This window comes from Trifolium pratense, linkage group LG1, assembly GCF_020283565.1.
Source record: "Trifolium pratense cultivar HEN17-A07 linkage group LG1, ARS_RC_1.1, whole genome shotgun sequence".
Classification (NCBI taxonomy): domain Eukaryota; kingdom Viridiplantae; phylum Streptophyta; class Magnoliopsida; order Fabales; family Fabaceae; genus Trifolium; species Trifolium pratense.
In genome coordinates this window covers 45,821,049-45,840,123 of record NC_060059.1, presented here as the reverse complement: position 1 = coordinate 45,840,123, position 19,075 = coordinate 45,821,049, and positions in this window count along the sequence as shown.

Here is a 19,075-nt window from a genome sequence, read left to right as displayed (position 1 = left end):
ACCACCGTTACAGACCGTTGATTTCCATCAGACGGCCAAGAGATGATCTCATCATGGCTGTCGGATCAATCAGACAGTCCAGATCATCCATCTCCATGATAAGCCAGCGCGTGCACGACACTAGATCTGCGCCTGGAGAGAGAAAATTTCATTTTAAAAAAGCAGGACACGTGTCAACTGCTGGGTGGTTGGCGTGTTTTTTTTTCATTTAATACTTTAAACTCAATTATTTCGTTGTAAATTAATTTTTTATTTTTTTATTTTTATACCAAAATTCATAATTTTTTTTTGTCTACAAATAGAGACTTGGTTCGTTTGATTTGGACACAAAAAAAAAAACTCAATTTTTCACTACCTTTAATTATCTTTATATAATACTGTGAAACCATTTAGCTGGTAGAATGGTTTCACAGTATAACTCTCTGAAACCATTTTACTGGTAGAATGGTTTCAGTGAGTAATTTCTTAATTGTTTGCTTCTGAAACCATTCTGAAACCATTTAGCTGGTACAATGGTTTCAGAGCGTTGTACTTTGAAACCATTTCACTGATAGAATGGTTTCAGGGGAGTTGATTTTTAATTATTTGCTTCTGAAACCATTTTACTGCTAGAATGGTTTCACAGTATAACTCTCTGAAACCATTCTTCCAGCTAAATGGTTTCAGAAGCAAACAATAGTTTTTAATTACCGTTTTATCTCATTTAATTAACGAAAAATAGTTTCAGGTCTCAAAAAATTTCATAAAATATACCAAAAGTTCCAGAATATTATCTAATATTTTAATAGAAACAAATAAAAGAGTACAAATCTATGAAATTATTATTATTATTTGTTAAATGGTTTTAAATAATCAGCGGAATTTGTGAAAATAATTTCATGACTTGAACTAGGGAGAGTGAGGTACACAAGAGGGTTCTAAATAATTCATAGTACTTTACATAAAATTTTGGAAATTTTTTATGGAATTATAATATTTTTAATTACCTTTTTACTTATTTAATTAACTAAAAATAGTTTCGGGTCTCCAAAAATTTCATACAATATACCAAAATTTCCAGAATATTATCTACTATTTTATTATGAAAAAATACAAAAATAATAGAGCCTCCCTGAGGCCGCACGCGCCCCCACGCGCCGCCGGTGAGAGTGGGCGTGGGCGACGCGCACTGTTCATCGTCCCTCCCACCCGTTTTATGCAGAAACGGGTCGTGCGACCCGGTTTTTGACCCGGTTCGATCTCCCTCAATACTCAACGAAACTCGACGTTCCTTATATGGATTTTGATCGTTTTTCAATTTTACAAAGGTTTCCGGTATTAGTTTTTGAAATCGGCGTTCGATTCGCACGTAAAATGAGGTCGAAATTTGGAAGAAATTTAAAAAATGTAATAGTTGTTCTATTGTTTCAAAAAAAAAAAAGGGTATTTTTATGATGCAAATTACATACATGCCCCAGTTGCTCTATTGTTTCAAAAAAAAAAAAAATGGATATTTTTGTCCAACTCAAAAGGTGCACCTTGCTAACTTAGACCTAACTAGGGTCTAAGTTAGAAAACCCCTATATATATATATATATATATATATATATTTCACCATAATTTTCTGTCTAAAAAATATTATACAATTTCATTATTAATTTTTATTTTTAAACCCCTTTAGCATAAATATAAATAAATAAATAAATAAATAAATAAAGTCTTAACAATCACCTCCCTTTCTAACCCTAGCCGCCGCATAACACAGCCCTCTCTCTATCTGTCTGCGTTTTTTTGTTCTTGCTGATCAACAACCACCATCACATTTCCTCTAAATTTTCTTTCTCTCATTTCTCTTAAATAATTACAGCAACCTCAATACTACTAATATTTCTAGGATTTTTCTTTCTATCTCATATGTCTTATTCTTTTTACTGGGTTCTGATTCGGGGTATTTGTTTTTCCGTTTAATTCCACTGTTACTGGTTTATATCCCAAGTTAGTCCGATTTCTTTGATTGTGTTAAGATAAACCTATTAGTCAATGCAAATAAATCACACTTCTATCACATGTTAATCTACTTGGTTATTTCTTTATTTATTCTTTCATCTACTTTTTTTTTTGTCTAAATTTAGATATTATTTAGAAAAATATCTAATCTATTTTATGTATATGAGCACGAGGTAACTGCATATATATATATATATATATATATATATATATATATATATATATATATATATAAAATAATGCTGGATCATGATAGTATGAATATGATAATATAATATTGATAATAAGACAAAAGTGCTACAGTGCGTCGCCGCAGTGTAATTAGTAAAAGCTGAAAATATAATTTGAAAAATTAACATATGAAAGAAAAGATTATATAGTGAAAACATTTTTATTGATATTGAAAACACTTACAAAAGATCTCGAGAATTCTTCAGATTGTTGTACTCAGAGAAATTTTCGATGATCTATAATGAAAACTGAACTTCCTTTTATAGAGAGGAAGGAAGAGCCTATACTGACAGCTGTCAGCTAAAACTAAATAATTACATGACAACTATTTTTAATACAAACAAATAACTTTTACAACAAAGTCAAAAGTAAAAATAATGATGTCTGCCACGAATCTATCTTTTTGAAAAGAAAAGATTCCCAAATAATCTTGTCGGCCACAAATTTAATAATGCTGCTTGAACCAATAATTCTTTAATCCTGTAGATCTATAATCTCATAGCAATCGTCTCCATTATCCCTGGTTAGGCTTTGAGACGAATCTCCCGAGTCTTCATCGTTGTTGATGTCTGACTCCGAAATTGCTACTTGTAATTTCTTTAAAAATTCTTTTTTGTTGGTTGAAGAAGATAAATCAGCCAAAAATTTTGATTTTTCAGCTAAGAATTCTTCTTCCTTTTCTGCGATCTCTTTGGATCCGAGGCACTTAGGATTTTTAATAAACCAATCTTGTAATACTTGTGACTTAATTAAATCGGGGTTAAACTTGTTCCACCATTTAACTCTTATGCTCCTAACGATCCAGAAGATGTTGGAATTTGGAACTGATAATTCTTTTTTGAAAGTCCATGAAGTAATCCACGAAATTCCAAAAGTAGCATGAAACGCTAAAACCTTTAAATGATCTGGTACATTAATTCTTGAACTAAATGATTCAAAAGCTATAGCTGCAAAATCTGGATAAATATTGTCTTCTGGGCCCCATTCATGGAACCATTTAACAAACCATAATGGGAATTTAAGGGGGAAGTCTTTCTTAAACCAGATGAACCAAGAATGATCAAATGGCTGATAATATAACATATTGGACCAGGCGTCCATATAATCATAATATGAGTAATTCTGGGGAGTAAAGCGTCTAGTGAAACTCCTGGTATGAGAAGGATGAGCCTTCCAATCAGAAGGTGATAATATTTTTAAAATTTTAAATTTTGAAAAAATAATTTTATTTTTATCATTCTTATCAAAAGTATGAGTTATATCAATGGACTCAGTATCCACTAAAATAAACTCATAAAATAATCTGGACTTTTCTGGGTGAGAGGGTAAGTAATGAAAACCTTGAGGGAAGAATTTGGAAGTAATTTGTAGTAATGATCCATTGGCATTAAATTCTGGCTCTAAAAGAAAAAGAATCTTTTTGTAATCTTTTTCCATAAAAGGACAGGATAATGAATCTGGGGGAGTGTAGAAGGGTAATTTTTCTGGGTTTTTTGAAGGGGTATTTAATGAGGATGGAGTGTTTAAAGAAAAAGTTAATGGCGAAATTAATTTTGAATTTAATGATGGCCTAATACCTCTAGGTGATGAAGAGGGATAAAAGGCTGGTAAGGCCAAAGGGGTTAATGGGGTGAATTTATTTTGGGTTGATAATGAAGTAGAAGCAGAAGAATTCTGTAATGCTTGTTTTGCTGTAATAACCTTTTTGGACTCCTCAAGAGGAGGGCCATAACTGTCTTTTTTACTCATTTTCTCTGTAAAAATTCTCTGGTAAGATAATCTGGTAATGAATTCTTTTCTCCTTTAATATGTTCTATATCAAAATCAAAACAAGATAATAAAGCTTGCCATCTGGCAAAAATATGTTTGGAAACTAGATTTTTGACATCCTTTTGTAAAACTTCTTTTGCAGCCTTACAATCAGATCTTAATAAAAATTTCTTTGAAAATAAATCATCTTGAAATTTAGTAATACATAAAACAATAGGTAAAACTTCTTTTTTAATAGTACTGTAATTTAGTTGTGCCGGATTCCAGGTTCCAGAATAATACCTAACCACTTGTTCTAAGGATGACTCAGGTAATTTTTGTTTTAATATTCCTCTAAATCCTAAATCAGAGGAATCAGTTTCTACTATAAGAAAGGCTTGGGGATCTGGGATTCCTAAGCACGGTAATCTTTTAACTAATTGCTTAATTTGCCTAATACTTTGACTCATGGTATATATATATATATATATATATATGAGGAGGGTTATATTGACTCCAAGAGTAAGTTTTATAACTTACTCCAAATCTTGACCTTTGATTTTAATTCCAATTAATGGCTAAGATTGATTGATAATAATTATTAAGGTGAGACTTATTTCTTTGTTGCACTGGAAAATAAGGATGATCAAAACATACCTCAAATAGAATGAATTAATGAATTCTTCTACCATAAAAAAAGAAGAAATTAAACCATTAATTATCAAAAATCAAAATTATCAAAATAATGATTCTTCGCCTTTGTTAATTTTTTATACGCATAATAAATTGCATAGTAGAAAGGATAAAAATACTCTACCAAAAAAAAAAGTATAAAAATACAAATGATAACATTTGTACCAACAAAAAAAGAAAACAAATTTTAAACCAAAAAAAAAGGTAAACAAATGATTGCATAAAAATAACAATAATTGGTACATTTTCTTATAAAAAATATACAATAAAATAATCAACTCCATTTAAAATAGTTCAACATAACAACGACAAAGGAACACATGAATAAAACACATAACACAAATAAATAACCAATATTATGTACCAAAAAAATAAATTAAATAACCAACATTAACTCTTGTCATAAGCATAATAAGAGCTAAAAGTTCAAAAGCAAAAGATATAAAAATCCAAAAAAAATCATCACTATGGTCCAACCATCATCATAAACGCGGATTGAACAAACATAAAATTAGGTGTATAGGCAAAGAGAAGAAAAGAGCACACATGAAATAAATGGTGTATTGTCAACAAAAAAAAAAGAAAAAGAAATGTTGTACTTAAAGTGTCCAAAAAAAAATGGTTTATTTGTAAAAAAAATAATTGTGTACTTACAATTAATTGCTAGAGTTAATATATTCTATTTAAAGTATGTTTTGATAATCTTGATTTTCAAGTGCAACAAAGGAATAAGTCTCACCTTAACAATTATTATCAATCCATCTTAGCCATTAATTGGAATTAAAATCAAAGGTCAAGATTTGGAGTAAGTTATAAAACTTACTCTTGGAGTCAATATAACCCTCCTCTATATATATATATATATATATATATATATATATATCGGAAGTGTGAATTATTTTAATGGTTCTCTTTATTGCTGCAGATTGTTAAAACCAAAGTGTTTCTTAGAGCTTGTCAAATGGAAGAACTGGATACTCACAGAAGTACTGAGATCTTAGGAAAAGTCAGCAAGCATTATTCAAAGGGATGTTCGTTCCTATTTGGCCCACCAAAGTTTCATCTCGATTCGCTTGTCTGCTATACAGATACAAGCTATCTGCCAAGTTTCTCAAAATATTATCCTACTGGTTCTATTGAAGGAAAACTTAAACATGAGAAGACTCATGAGTTCTTTTATATGACAACTTGCTCGGAAAGTATACGAGGGATTGCAAGAGGCTTCTATCCTGATCATTCAGAGGTGTTTATGCATGCATATTGCTAGGAAGGCATACAATAGATTGTACAGCTCAGCTATTTCTATTCAAACTGGTATGCGAGGGATGGCTGCTCGCTGTGAGCTTCACTTTAGGAAGCAGACCAGTGCAGCTATTATCATTCAGGTAGAGAACATTTTAAAAATCCATCATTGTAGGACACTTTAAAATATGTATTTTTGTTATTGGTAAAGGTCCATACATCCTTTCCTACACCCATTTTGTAAGTTTGGATTTTATTTTATAATTTTGATTTATTTTAGTTTGTCTTTGTGATTTGTGTATTGCAGAGCCACTGCCCGAAATACTTGGCCCAACATCATTTTATAAACTTAAAAAGGCAGCAATTGCCACCCAATGTGCATGGAGAGGGAAAGTCGAAATCTCAAGATGGTAACTACCTCACCCCCCAAGAAAATGTTATTTTAATCGATCAATGAAATGTTTTAAACTTGTTAAATTATTTGGTAAGTTTATAAATATTACTGACAGGACTCAAAATAGTAGTTATTAAAGTGAGTTCACTTTTGAACATTTTTAGAAGGAAAAATGTACAAAGTTTAGATACCTAACACTAGCAGCACCTTATTGCTTATTATGGAAACTATGTTAAGGTTCTTCTTATTGCAAGTTCACCCCGTAGTCATTGCAGCATTGCATGAATATCACCACTTATACATTGTTAGTTTGCATAAATGTCAACATTTTAAGGAGGAATAGATGCCATGATTGTATTATTCTTGCGAGATATGTTTATGCGATATTTTCTTTTGAATTCCTTAGCAAAACTACCTATATTTTCAACCATGTGCTATTTAGTTTTGGAACAATTAATACTATCCCATTGATTTTTCATCCATCATTTTTATGATAATGTGTCACCCATACCTCCATTAAGAAATAAATAACTTAGAAAAGTATTTAGAATAAGCTAAATAATTATGAAAACGGTTGTGTCAAATTTGTTTCTTTGTTGAAATATCTCATACCCAAAGCTCTGCAGGTCCTTTGTCTGCTAGTGTGTTGTATATGCAGTTTTCTGTTTTTGATTTCTAGTTTAAAATTGTGAAACACAATCAAATGCTCTATTGTCTCTCTCCGTATCTAAGAAAGATTTGCAGCAGATTGCATAATCCTGCAGTATCAGCTGTGCACTCGGTCACATATAAGATATGTTGCAAATTGCCTTGAAAACGTGAAGAAAAACAACACTAGTCTGCTGTTTTCCGCCCCGGGCGGAAAAACCTGTGTTCCGGGCGGAAATTTGAAGCAGGAAAAGGGGTGCTCACTGTTTTGCCGCCCCAGGCGGAAATACTGGTGTTTCAGGCGGAAGTTTCCGCCCCAGGCGGAAAAAGCTGTGTTTCAGGCGGAAATCGCTGCAGAGTATTTAAAGGGTCACGTTTTCTGTTTTTCATAACAAGTTTTTAGGGTTTCTGAGGCCAACATACAAACTAGGGTTAGAAGAGTAACATCTTGGGAACACTCTAGGGTTGGGTAATCATTCTATCACCTTGGGAAACACTTTCATTGAAATCTCTTGGTCACGGGAAGAGATTTGGGAAAAGGGTAGAAATAGGATAACTCTATTTTCTTGTAACTCTTTTGAGAATCTCATTGTAATCAAGGAACAAAGTTTGATAGTGGAACGGAGAGCTGCTCTCTCCCCCAGAGTAGGTCACATTGACTGAACTGGGTAAACAATTTATTGTGTCCTTTTCCTTTTCTCGCCGTTTATCATTATTTGTGATTATTATTGTCGTTCGCTTATTTTGATTGCTTAATCGTATTTGCTCCACACATCAAGATTATTATTGGTGTGATTTTATCGAATTCACAACAATTGGCGCCCACCGTGGGGCAAAGGATCAAACGAATTAAGTATCATGGGTTCTAAGTGGGACATCGAGAAGTTCACCGGGAGTAACGACTTTGGGTTGTGGAAGGTGAAGATGAGGGCAATATTAACTCAACAGAAGTGTGATGAGGCGCTTCTAGGAGAGGCACACATGCCTGCTACTTTGACACCAGCAGAAAAGACCGAGATGAATAATAAAGCACTGAGTGCGATTATTTTGTGCCTTGGGGATAAGGTGTTGAGAGAAGTAGCGAAAGAAAAAAACAGCTGTGGCTATGTGGACCAAGCTTGATGCGTTGTATATGACGAAGTCTTTGGCACATAAGCAGTGTTTGAAAGAACGGTTGTTTTTCTTTCGTATGGTGGAGAATAAGTCGGTAATGGAACAACTATCGGAGTTCAATAAAATTATTGACGATTTGGCGAACATTGATGTGAACCTGGAAGATGAGGACAAAGCGTTTCACCTGTTGTGTGCTTTTCCCAAGTCTCTTGACAATCTCAAGGATGCATTGCTATATGGCAAAGAAGGCACTATCACCTTGGATGAAGTCCAATCGGCCTTGAGAACCAAGGAGTTGACTAAACTCAGAGATATGAAAATTGATGATAGTGGAGAAGGCTTGAATATTGCAAGGGGGAGAAGTGAAAACAAAGGGAGAGGAAAAGGGAAGAAACACAGGTCCAAGTCTAGGGCAAAGGGTGATGGTGGTGGCAAGTTCAAATGTTACCATTGTCATGAACCAGGTCACTTCAAGAAGGACTGTCCCGAGAGAAGGGGTGGTGGTAGTTCGTCAGTTCAAATTGCCGCTAGTGAGGAGGAAGGTTATGAGAGTGCAGGAGCACTAACAGTTACAAGTTGGGAACCTGAGAAAAGCTGGGTCATGGACTCAGGGTGCTCATATCACATTTGTCCAAGAAAGGAGTACTTTGAAACCTTGGAATTTAAAGAAGGTGGAGTTGTTCGTCTCGGTAACAATAAGGCGTGCAAGGTTCAAGGTATGGGTACTATCCGTCTCAAAATGTTTGATGACCGTGATTTCCTTTTGAAGAATGTGAGGTATATTCCCGAACTTAAGAGAAATTTGATTTCCATAAGCATGTTTGATAGTCTAGGGTATTGTACTAGAATTGAACGTGGGGTAATGAGAATTTCAAATGGTGCATTAGTAATTGCTAAAGGGTCTAAAATTAATGGTCTTTATATTTTAGAAGGTTCCACTGTTATTTCTAATGCATTAGTAACTAGTGTAGAGGCTGCAGATGTAACCAAACTATGGCATTTGAGGTTAGGGCATGTCAGTGAGAGGGGTTTAGTTGAACTAGCTAAACAAGGTTTGCTAGGACAAGAAAAACTGAACAAACTAGAATTTTGTGATAACTGCACATTAGGCAAACAACACAAGGTGAAGTTTGGGGTGGGAGTGCATAATTCTAGTAGACCATTTGAGTATGTTCACTCGGACCTTTGGGGTCCAGCGTCTGTTTCCACTCATGGGGGAGGTTCATATTTTCTTACTATGATTGATGATTATTCTAGAAGGGTATGGGTTCACATAATAAAAAACAAAAGTGACACCTTTGAAAAATTTAAGGAATGGCATACCTTAATAGAAAATCAAACAGGAACTAAACTGAAAGTGTTGAGAACTGACAATGGCCTGGAGTTTGTTTCAGAGCAATTTAATGAGTTTTGCAGGAAACTAGGTATAAAGAGGCATAGAACCGTTGCATACACACCGCAGCAGAATGGTCTGGCTGAAAGGATGAACAGGACCTTGCTGGAGCGCGTGAGATGTATGTTGTTGGGAGCTGGATTACCCAAAAGTTTCTGGGGAGAGGCAGTTAACACTGCTGCATATTTGATCAACAGATGTCCATCAACAGGAATTGATCTAAAGACACCTATGGAGGTTTGGAGTGGCAAGCCGGCAGACTACTCTAACTTGAAAGTCTTTGGAGCTTTAGCATTTGCACATGTCAGGCAAGATAAGCTTGATGCTAGAGCTGTGAAGTGTGTTTTCATTGGTTATCCCGAGGGTGTGAAAGGTTACAAGCTGTGGAAGATGGAGTCTGGAGGATCAAAGTTTATCATAAGCAGGGATGTCACTTTTGATGAGACCCGGATGGGGATGAAGTGCAAAGACCTGGAGAAAAGACCAGAAACGGGGATGGAGAGAATTCAGTTTGAGGTGGAGCCTTCCATTGATGAGAGGGAAAAGGAGGATGAGACTCAAGTACCTGATGAGAGTGGAAGTGATGAAACAACTGTTCCTGACTATCAGCTAGCAAGAGATAGGGAGAGGAGAGTTATTCGTCCACCTAATAGACTCGGTTATGCTGACCTTATTTGTTATGCTTTGAATGCAGCTGAAGAAGTGCAAGACTCTGAACCAAAGAACTTCAGGGAAGCATCAGAAAGCATAGATAGTCAAGACTGGCTGAAGGCAATGAATGAGGAAATGCTTTCATTGGAGAAAAACCAGACTTGGAAGCTTGTGCCATTACCTAAAAATAAAAGGGTAGTTGGTAGCAAGTGGGTGTTCAAAAGGAAAGAAGGTATACCAGGGGTCGAAGCACCAAGGTATAAGGCGAGACTTGTAGCAAAGGGTTTTACTCAGGTAGAAGGGATTGATTACAATGAAATCTTCTCACCGGTGGTGAAACATTGTTCTATAAGGGTACTTATGGCTATTGTCAACATGTATGATCTTGAGTTAGAACAGATGGATGTGAAGACCGCATTCTTACATGGAGAGTTAGAAGAAACTATCTACATGCAACAACCTGAAGGTTTTGTGGAAGACAATTCTAAAGTATGTCTGTTGAAGAAATCTTTGTATGGGTTGAAGCAGAGTCCGAGGCAGTGGTATCGTCGGTTTGATGATTTCTTATTGAAGACTGGATTTGTGAGAAGCAACTATGACAGTTGTGTGTACATGATGAAGAGGAATGAGAAAGTCATTCTCTACCTCCTTCTTTATGTAGATGATATTCTTATGGCAAGTTCTGACAAGCATGAGATTCAAAAGCTCAAGGAGAAATTAAATGGTGAATTTGAGATGAAGGATCTTGGAAATGCGAAGAGGATACTTGGTATGGATATCTTGAGAGACCGGAGTAAAGGTGAGTTGTTCTTATCTCAGCATGATTATTTGAAGAAAGTGGTGGAGCGGTTTAGAATGACAGATTCTAAGGTAGTGAATACACCACTTGGTCACCATTCAAAGTTGTCGATAAAACAGTGTCCTCAATCCGAGGATGAGAGAAAGGAGATGGAGAGTACTCCCTATGCAAGTGGGGTTGGAAGCATCATGTATGGCATGGTTTGTAGTAGGCCTGATTTATCATATGCAATAAGTGTGGTAAGTCGGTTTATGGCAAATCCGGGCCAAGTTCATTGGCAAGCTTTGAAGTGGGTTCTGAGGTATTTGAATGGTTCTTTGAAGGGTGGTCTGAAGTACACAAGAACTGATCCAGGAAGAGATGCCTTGGAGGGATATGTGGATGCGGACTATGCAGGTAATATTGACACTAGAAAATCCTTATCGGGTTTTGTGTTTACATTGTTCGGTACAGCGGTAACGTGGAAGGCCAATCAACAATCTGTTGTAGCCTTGTCAACAACTCAAGCAGAATACATAGCTCTTGTTGAAGGGGTCAAGGAAGCCATATGGTTGAAGGGTATGATTGGAGAAATGGGGATTAGTCAAGGGTGTGTGAAGATACATTGTGACAGTCAGAGTGCCATTCATTTGGCAAATCACCAGGTGTATCATGAAAGGACAAAGCACATTGACATCCGGTTGCACTTTGTAAGAGACATGATTGAAACAAAAGAGATCATGGTACAGAAAATTGCATCAGAGGAGAATCCAGCTGACATGTTCACCAAATCGTTACCTAGAGCTAAGTTCAAGCATTGCTTGGACTTAATTAACTTCGTTGAAGAGTAGACGGAGGTTGGAGAGAGCAGCACGGTGGTTGATGGGAAGTTGACATCACCATCGTTTTAAAGGCAAGGTGGAGATTTGTTGCAAATTGCCTTGAAAACGTGAAGAAAAACAACACTAGTCTGCTGTTTTCCGCCCCGGGCGGAAAAACTTGTGTTCCGGGCGGAAATTTGAAGCAGGAAAAGGGGTGCTCACTGTTTTGCCGCCCCAGGCGGAAATACTGGTGTTTCAGGCGGAAGTTTCCGCCCCAGGCGGAAAAAGCTGTGTTTCAGGCGGAAATCGCTGCAGAGTATTTAAAGGGTCACGTTTTCTGTTTTTCATAACAAGTTTTTAGGGTTTCTGAGGCCAACATACAAACTAGGGTTAGAAGAGTAACATCTTGGGAACACTCTAGGGTTGGGTAATCATTCTATCACCTTGGGAAACACTTTCATTGAAATCTCTTGGTCACGGGAAGAGATTTGGGAAAAGGGTAGAAATAGGATAACTCTATTTTCTTGTAACTCTTTTGAGAATCTCATTGTAATCAAGGAACAAAGTTTGATAGTGGAACGGAGAGCTGCTCTCTCCCCCAGAGTAGGTCACATTGACTGAACTGGGTAAACAATTTATTGTGTCCTTTTCCTTTTCTAGCCGTTTATCATTATTTGTGATTATTATTGTCGTTCGCTTATTTTGATTGCTTAATCGTATTTGCTCCACACATCAAGATTATTATTGGTGTGATTTTATCGAATTCACAACAAGATATTCACTAGAGACTGGGAAAAGGGGTTAAACATTTGATTACTGCAATATGCACCTCTTCATTATGATGAAATTTGTCTTCGATATTACTCCTAGAAACCAAGCCTTCCAAAATCTTTGCAAGCAACAAAGTGTACTTTGGATATTCCAACTACAAGGAAACATAACAGTTTTTCTATTAGTTTGTTTTAATCGAGGATGCACAGAAGAAACAGCTGAATAAAGTTTATGATAACATTCAACAAAAATTTAAATAAAAAATATTTTAAAAGAAAAGCAAATCAATATAATTTGTATGAGTCCTGAAACAAATGAAGGTGAGTAAACCACTAAAACTAGGAGTTTAGATCAAATTTCATACCTTGAGCAAGGCAAGCCAACTTGTTCCGTTCTAAGAGATCTTCATCACTTTCTTGTTTTATACCTCCAAGAACTTTAATTTTTGTAAAACTATACAATTTTTTCGGTCAAATAGAAGAAAAAAAAAATACTGATGAGAATCACGGAGCGGTTGGAACAAAACAAGAGTTGAGATGGTGGATGTGGTGGAAAAACGCCACAATCGGGGTGGAAAAATCGATTGATAAGTCGTGAGGACACCACAACCGGCTATGGAGGCTCCGGTTGATAAGTCAAAGATTAGCGTCACGACAAGCCGATAAGCTAAAAATGAGGTTCAGAGAACCAACGAGAATAAATCTCATATTTTTACTCAATCAAAAACTTTTTTTAGCAAGAGTTACATGCCTCCTATATATAGGAATGACTTATGATGATGTAATAAGCAAAAGGTAAGAAAAACAAAGGGTTTCAGCCACTAATTATCATGATAGTGAGACTAAATTATTACAAGAAAAAATGCAAAATAAAAAAGAGATAGTGGTGCTCTTTGATTGCTTGGTGCACCACTTTCATATCTTCAGTGGATGAGCTCTTTATTTTCCACTATCACATATGTTTGGATGATAATTTTCAACTTTGGTTCTTTTTCTTCAATTTGGGTCAAACCTTCATCAACTTGGGCCGGACCTTCTATTGATTTGATCATGAAGTAAACTAATGCATCATTGACTCTTCTTTTAAAGAGTGTTTATATTAGGATCACATCAAATACCTTCTTAAAAATTTATTGATTTATTGAACGAATTTTTTTGAATTTGAATCTGACATTAAATTGAATAAGCTTTTAAATATAAGAATATTTGAATGAATATTATATATTATATTGTCTACTTACAAAAAAAAATTCAAAATTTCTATTAACAATGTATCATTATTTATGATATATTTGTGATGGATGAAGCATCCAAATTTTTATACACGGGATGAAGGTTCTCTAGGTTATATTATTAGCTAGACTCAATGTAGATAGATGGGAGAATCTAGGGTTTGAAGATTTGGTCCTTTGATCCTTGGCCAAGGCGTATAGAAATTAATATACACTTTCAGTTTTTTTTTTCTAGAATAATTATTTCTCATAGGAACAGGATGATTAACATACAAAAAATAATAATTATACTCCTTAAAAAATAGGGTAAATTACTACCCAAAAAAAGGGTAAATTTAATATTTTTTTTTTTACATTTTAATATAATTATTATTAAAATACTATAAAAAAATTGATATCATAATATAAAATAATTAATATTTTTATACTAGTTAGGATTATATAAAAAACAACAAAATTCAACTCAAACAAAGATTGAAATCTTTTATATTATAAGCTTGTATACACAAGCAAACTCTAAACCCTAATTTGTTTTCCCTATTTTCCCTCCATTTTATCTTGTAATTTTTATTAAAAAATAATACAATTTTGTCTTGACTAAGATTCGAACTCGCAACCCTTCAGTGCAAGGCAATATTTCCAACCACTATGGCAAGTACACCAACTGGGATTAAAATTATGTGCAATAATTGATAAGCACCATCAATTTTAAAAGTATATCATATCAAAAATATTGTTGACTATATTATTCATCACGAAATATTTTTATGTCTTTCCTGATCAATGATTTTTTTTTCTACCGGATAATAAATTTAGACAATAATTACCGTGTGAGATTTGGAAAGTTATTATCACGTGTGATTTGGAAAATTATATATATATATATATATTCTCATACTATAACACTTTCAACAATATTGAAATCTATTAAAAAAAAAACATCTTTCACATTTCAATGTCTCATGTTAACAACTTCACCACAATTCGACTTAATTTACTCAGAGATGTGTATAAACTTTCATTCTGTTTTGTGATTTATTATCTTTATTCCTGAAATCGATATTGTTTTAAAACTTTATGCTAACTTTATATATATATATATATATATATATATATATATATATATATATATATATATATATATATATATGGGGGCTGCTAATTTAGACCCAGTTGGGTCTAAATTAGCAAGGTGCACCTTTTCAGTTGGACCAAAATACCCATTCTATTTAATTAATTAACCAAATTACCATCAATGGACGCTGATCCAGTGTCGCGCGCGTACCGCAGGACCATGGTTACAGGCCGTTGATTTCCATCAGACAGCCAAGATCTGATCTCATCAAGACTGTCTGATCAATCAGACAACCCAGATCATCCAAATCCATCAGATTCCAGCGCGTGCACCACACTGGATTACACCCTGGAGAGAGAAGAATCTACTTTTTAAAAGCAGGACACGTGTCGCTGTCTGATTGGCTGGGCGTGATTTTTTTCCATTTAATACTTTGAACTCAATTATTTCGTTTTAAATTAATTTTTTATTTTTTTTTATACCAAAATTCATAATTTTTTTTCTCTACAAATAGAGACTTGATTCGTTTGATATGGACACAGAAAAAAAAAAACCCAATTTTTCACTACCTTAATCTCATTTTTCACTACCTTACATCAACTCACTGAAACCATTCTACCAGGAAAATGGTTTCAGAGTACAAATCTCTGAAATCATTCTACCAGCTAAATGGTTTCAGAAGCAAACACAATTAATAAATTACTCACTGAAACCATTCTACCAGTAAAATAGTTTCAGAGTACAACTATGTGCAACCATTCTACAAGCTAAATGGTTTCAGAAGCAAATAACTAATAATCAACTTACTGAAACCATTCTACCAGCAAAATGGTTTCAGATTACAACTCTCTGAAACCATTGTACCAGATAAATGGTTTCAGAAGCAAACACAATTAATAAATTACTCATTGAAACCATTCTACCAGTAAAATGGTTTCAGAATACAACTATGTGCAACCATTCTACCAGTAAAATGGTTTCAGAAGCAAACATTAGTTTTTAATTACCGTTTTATCTCATTTAATTAACTAAAAATAGTTTCAGGTCTCCAAAAATTTCATAAAATATACCAAAAGTTCCAGAATATTATCTACTATTTTCCTGGTATAATGGTTTCAGTGAGTTGGTTGAGTGGTGCGTGTTAAATTATAACACACAAGTAACGTATTTAGTAGACAAAAAATGAGATTAAGGTAGTGAAAAATTGCATTTTTTTTTCGGTGTCCAAATCAAACGAACCAAGTCTCTATTTGTAGAAAAAAAAAATTATGAATTTTGGTATAAAAAAAAATAAAAAATTAATTTACAACGAAATAATTGAGTTCAAAGTATTAAATGAACAAAAATCACGTCCAGCCAACCATTGTGTGACACGTGTCCTACTTTTAAAAAGCAAATTTTTCTCTCTCCAGGGTGTAATCCAGTGTGGCGCACGCGCTGGAATCTGATGGATCAGGATGATCTGGGCTGTCGGATTGATCAGACAGTCTTGATGAGATCAGATCTTGGCTGTCTGATGGAAATCAACGGTCTGTAACCATGGTCCTTCGGTACGCGCGCGACACTGGATCCACGTCTATTAATGGGTATTTTGGTTAATTAATTAAAAAGAATGGGTATTTTGGTCCAATTGAAAAGGTGCACCTTGCTAACTTAGACCTAACTAGGGTCTAAGTTAGAAAACCCCTATATATATATATATAAACATTTCATTTGAATCTCAATCATTTATCTGATCGGGAGAAGTTGGTTAATGAATTGCAAATTAGATATTGGACCTACCGCGTTGAGTTTTGCGTAACCGAAGTTAGTATAGTTCCAAATTTTTTAATAGATTGTTTTTTACACCAAAATTCTCAATTATTTATATTTAATTTTATTTTATATGTTATTTCTATTAAAATTATGATACTGAGTATTGATATTAGGATTTTCACACACGACACAATTTTGTATTTAGTGAATGATTTCTATTATATTTAGATTTAGATCGATACTTAACAAGGAATAAATAATATGCAGTATTCATCATTTCATAGAACATTGTTAAATCGAAAAAACTCATATTTCTTTTTTCCTAACATTTCTATTGTTCATTGATTTTATAGGGTGCAGTGATGCTTCCGAAGATGTTTTATGCTGATTTTTGACACGAAATTTTTCGTTTCGCAACTTTGGTAGATCCGTTTGCGAATCAATTTGAAGTATTAGTCGAAAAAATTAAAAATAATATTTATTTAACGCATGGCTGATATGCTTTAAAAGATTTTTAAAAGAAAAAAATCATTGGACTTAAAAGTTACTTTTTTTTAACTAAACATGCTAAAAAAAAATTACCTTTTTTTATGTCTTTATGAACTTAAAAGTTTGTTCATGTTGAGGAGTATGGTTGATCGTATTACTGCAAATATATATCAAGGTGATATTTATGCAAATAGTAGTTGACTCCAGGTATATATCAACGTGACTATATTATTAATTACGAAAAAAATCACTGATTCACATTTGTTTCTTTTGCTAACAATGTATCATAACCTTTCTGGATCAAAGAAGATTGTTTTCTGAATGGGTTTTGGGTGTTGGCGATGGAGAAATTGAAGATGACAACGACGATGCTTTAGACCTTGACATTCAATCAGATTTATTGATTCCAAATTTAGGTGATCCTCTTGCTTCTATCGTTGAAAACACTTATCCCCAACTTTTACAAAACATGAACGATATAACGTATTTCAAAAATAGAGCTATACTAGCTCCTAAAAATTCAATAGTCGACACAATAAATGATTATATGTTGGATTTAATTCCTGGTGAAGAAAAAACATATTTGAGATATGATACTCTGCTCACACAAAATATAGACGGTCAGACAGTGGATGATGTTCATACTCCCGATTTTTTGAACACGATTTCTACGTCGGGACTTCCAAATCACAAGTTGAGACTTAAAGTTGGAGTTCCAGTTATGCTATTAAGGAATTTGAATCAAAAATTAGGACTATGCAATGAAACAAGACTTATTATTACGAGATTGAGAAAACGTGCTTTTGAAGGAAAAATTATTTCGGGAAGTAATTTCAACGGACGTGGGAATTCCTTTTAAATTTCAACGGAGACAATTTCCTATAATGATTTCTTTTGAGGACTATTAATAAGAGTCAGGGACAATCTTTAAAGCATGTTGGAATATATCTTCTGTCGCCGGTGTTTTCACATGGTCAGTTATATCTTGCAATTTCAAGAGTTAATTATAGAAAAAAATTAAAAATATTGATCATCGATGACGACGGTTACGACTAAGACTTCGAATGTGGTTTATAAGGAAGTCTTCCGTAATATAACATAATTTTCTTTGTATGAATATTTATCCAAAATTATTGTTGAACTATCGTTTAATGTTACTCAATTTTTTTCATATACCTTACATTATTAGAATTATCTTATTTTATTTAATTATTATATATCTTAGACTCGTACTCGTGCACCGCACGGGTCGATGTTCTAGTTAACTTAAACACTAAAAGTTTGACTTATCATTAGTTCATCTACTTTTTCTATTTTAAGAATGCAATTATGGCTACTCCTAGTGTGTAAGGCAAAAAAAAAAAAGAAGCAATTAACCCCTACACAAGTCATTTCTCCATTGCAAAGCTAAAATACAAAAAGGACAGTAACAAGCAAACCAAAGACCACTTCTAAAGCTACAAAATTTCACTCACCTCTCAAATTAATTCAATACTAACCACTCAAATTAATTATCTATTTATTACAAATCAAATTGCCAATTACCAATGAATTATTAGATTTAAGATAAGTCCAATTTATACCAAGAGCAAACACATTACTAGCTTTATTAAGTCATTTTATCAAACACAAGAAAGACATTAATGAAAATGAAAACAGAATTTTATAAGTTATTGGACAAAATAAAGAATGAAAGTACGTTTCCCAACACTGAAAATTGGAGTTATAGACGCAGTGATGAAATTTCTCACATGAAGAAATTCAAATGAAGGGCAAAAGAGGCAAATGCACGTTCGTTTGAGAAGCTAGGGAGGCTTCAACCAGAATTGATTCAAAAGGAGAGTCGTCGTATAAATTGAGCAGAGAGTCGGCGGAGAACCATATATACAAGTCGGAATCACGTTTAAATGTTCTCATCGGGCAACCAAACCTGTGCATATAAGAGAAATAGGCAGCCACAACCACCTATTAACTACTATACAATTTGTCAAAGAAAAAATTAACTAATATAAAAACATAGACATTATTTTTGTAAGTTGTTTCTAGTCCCAATAT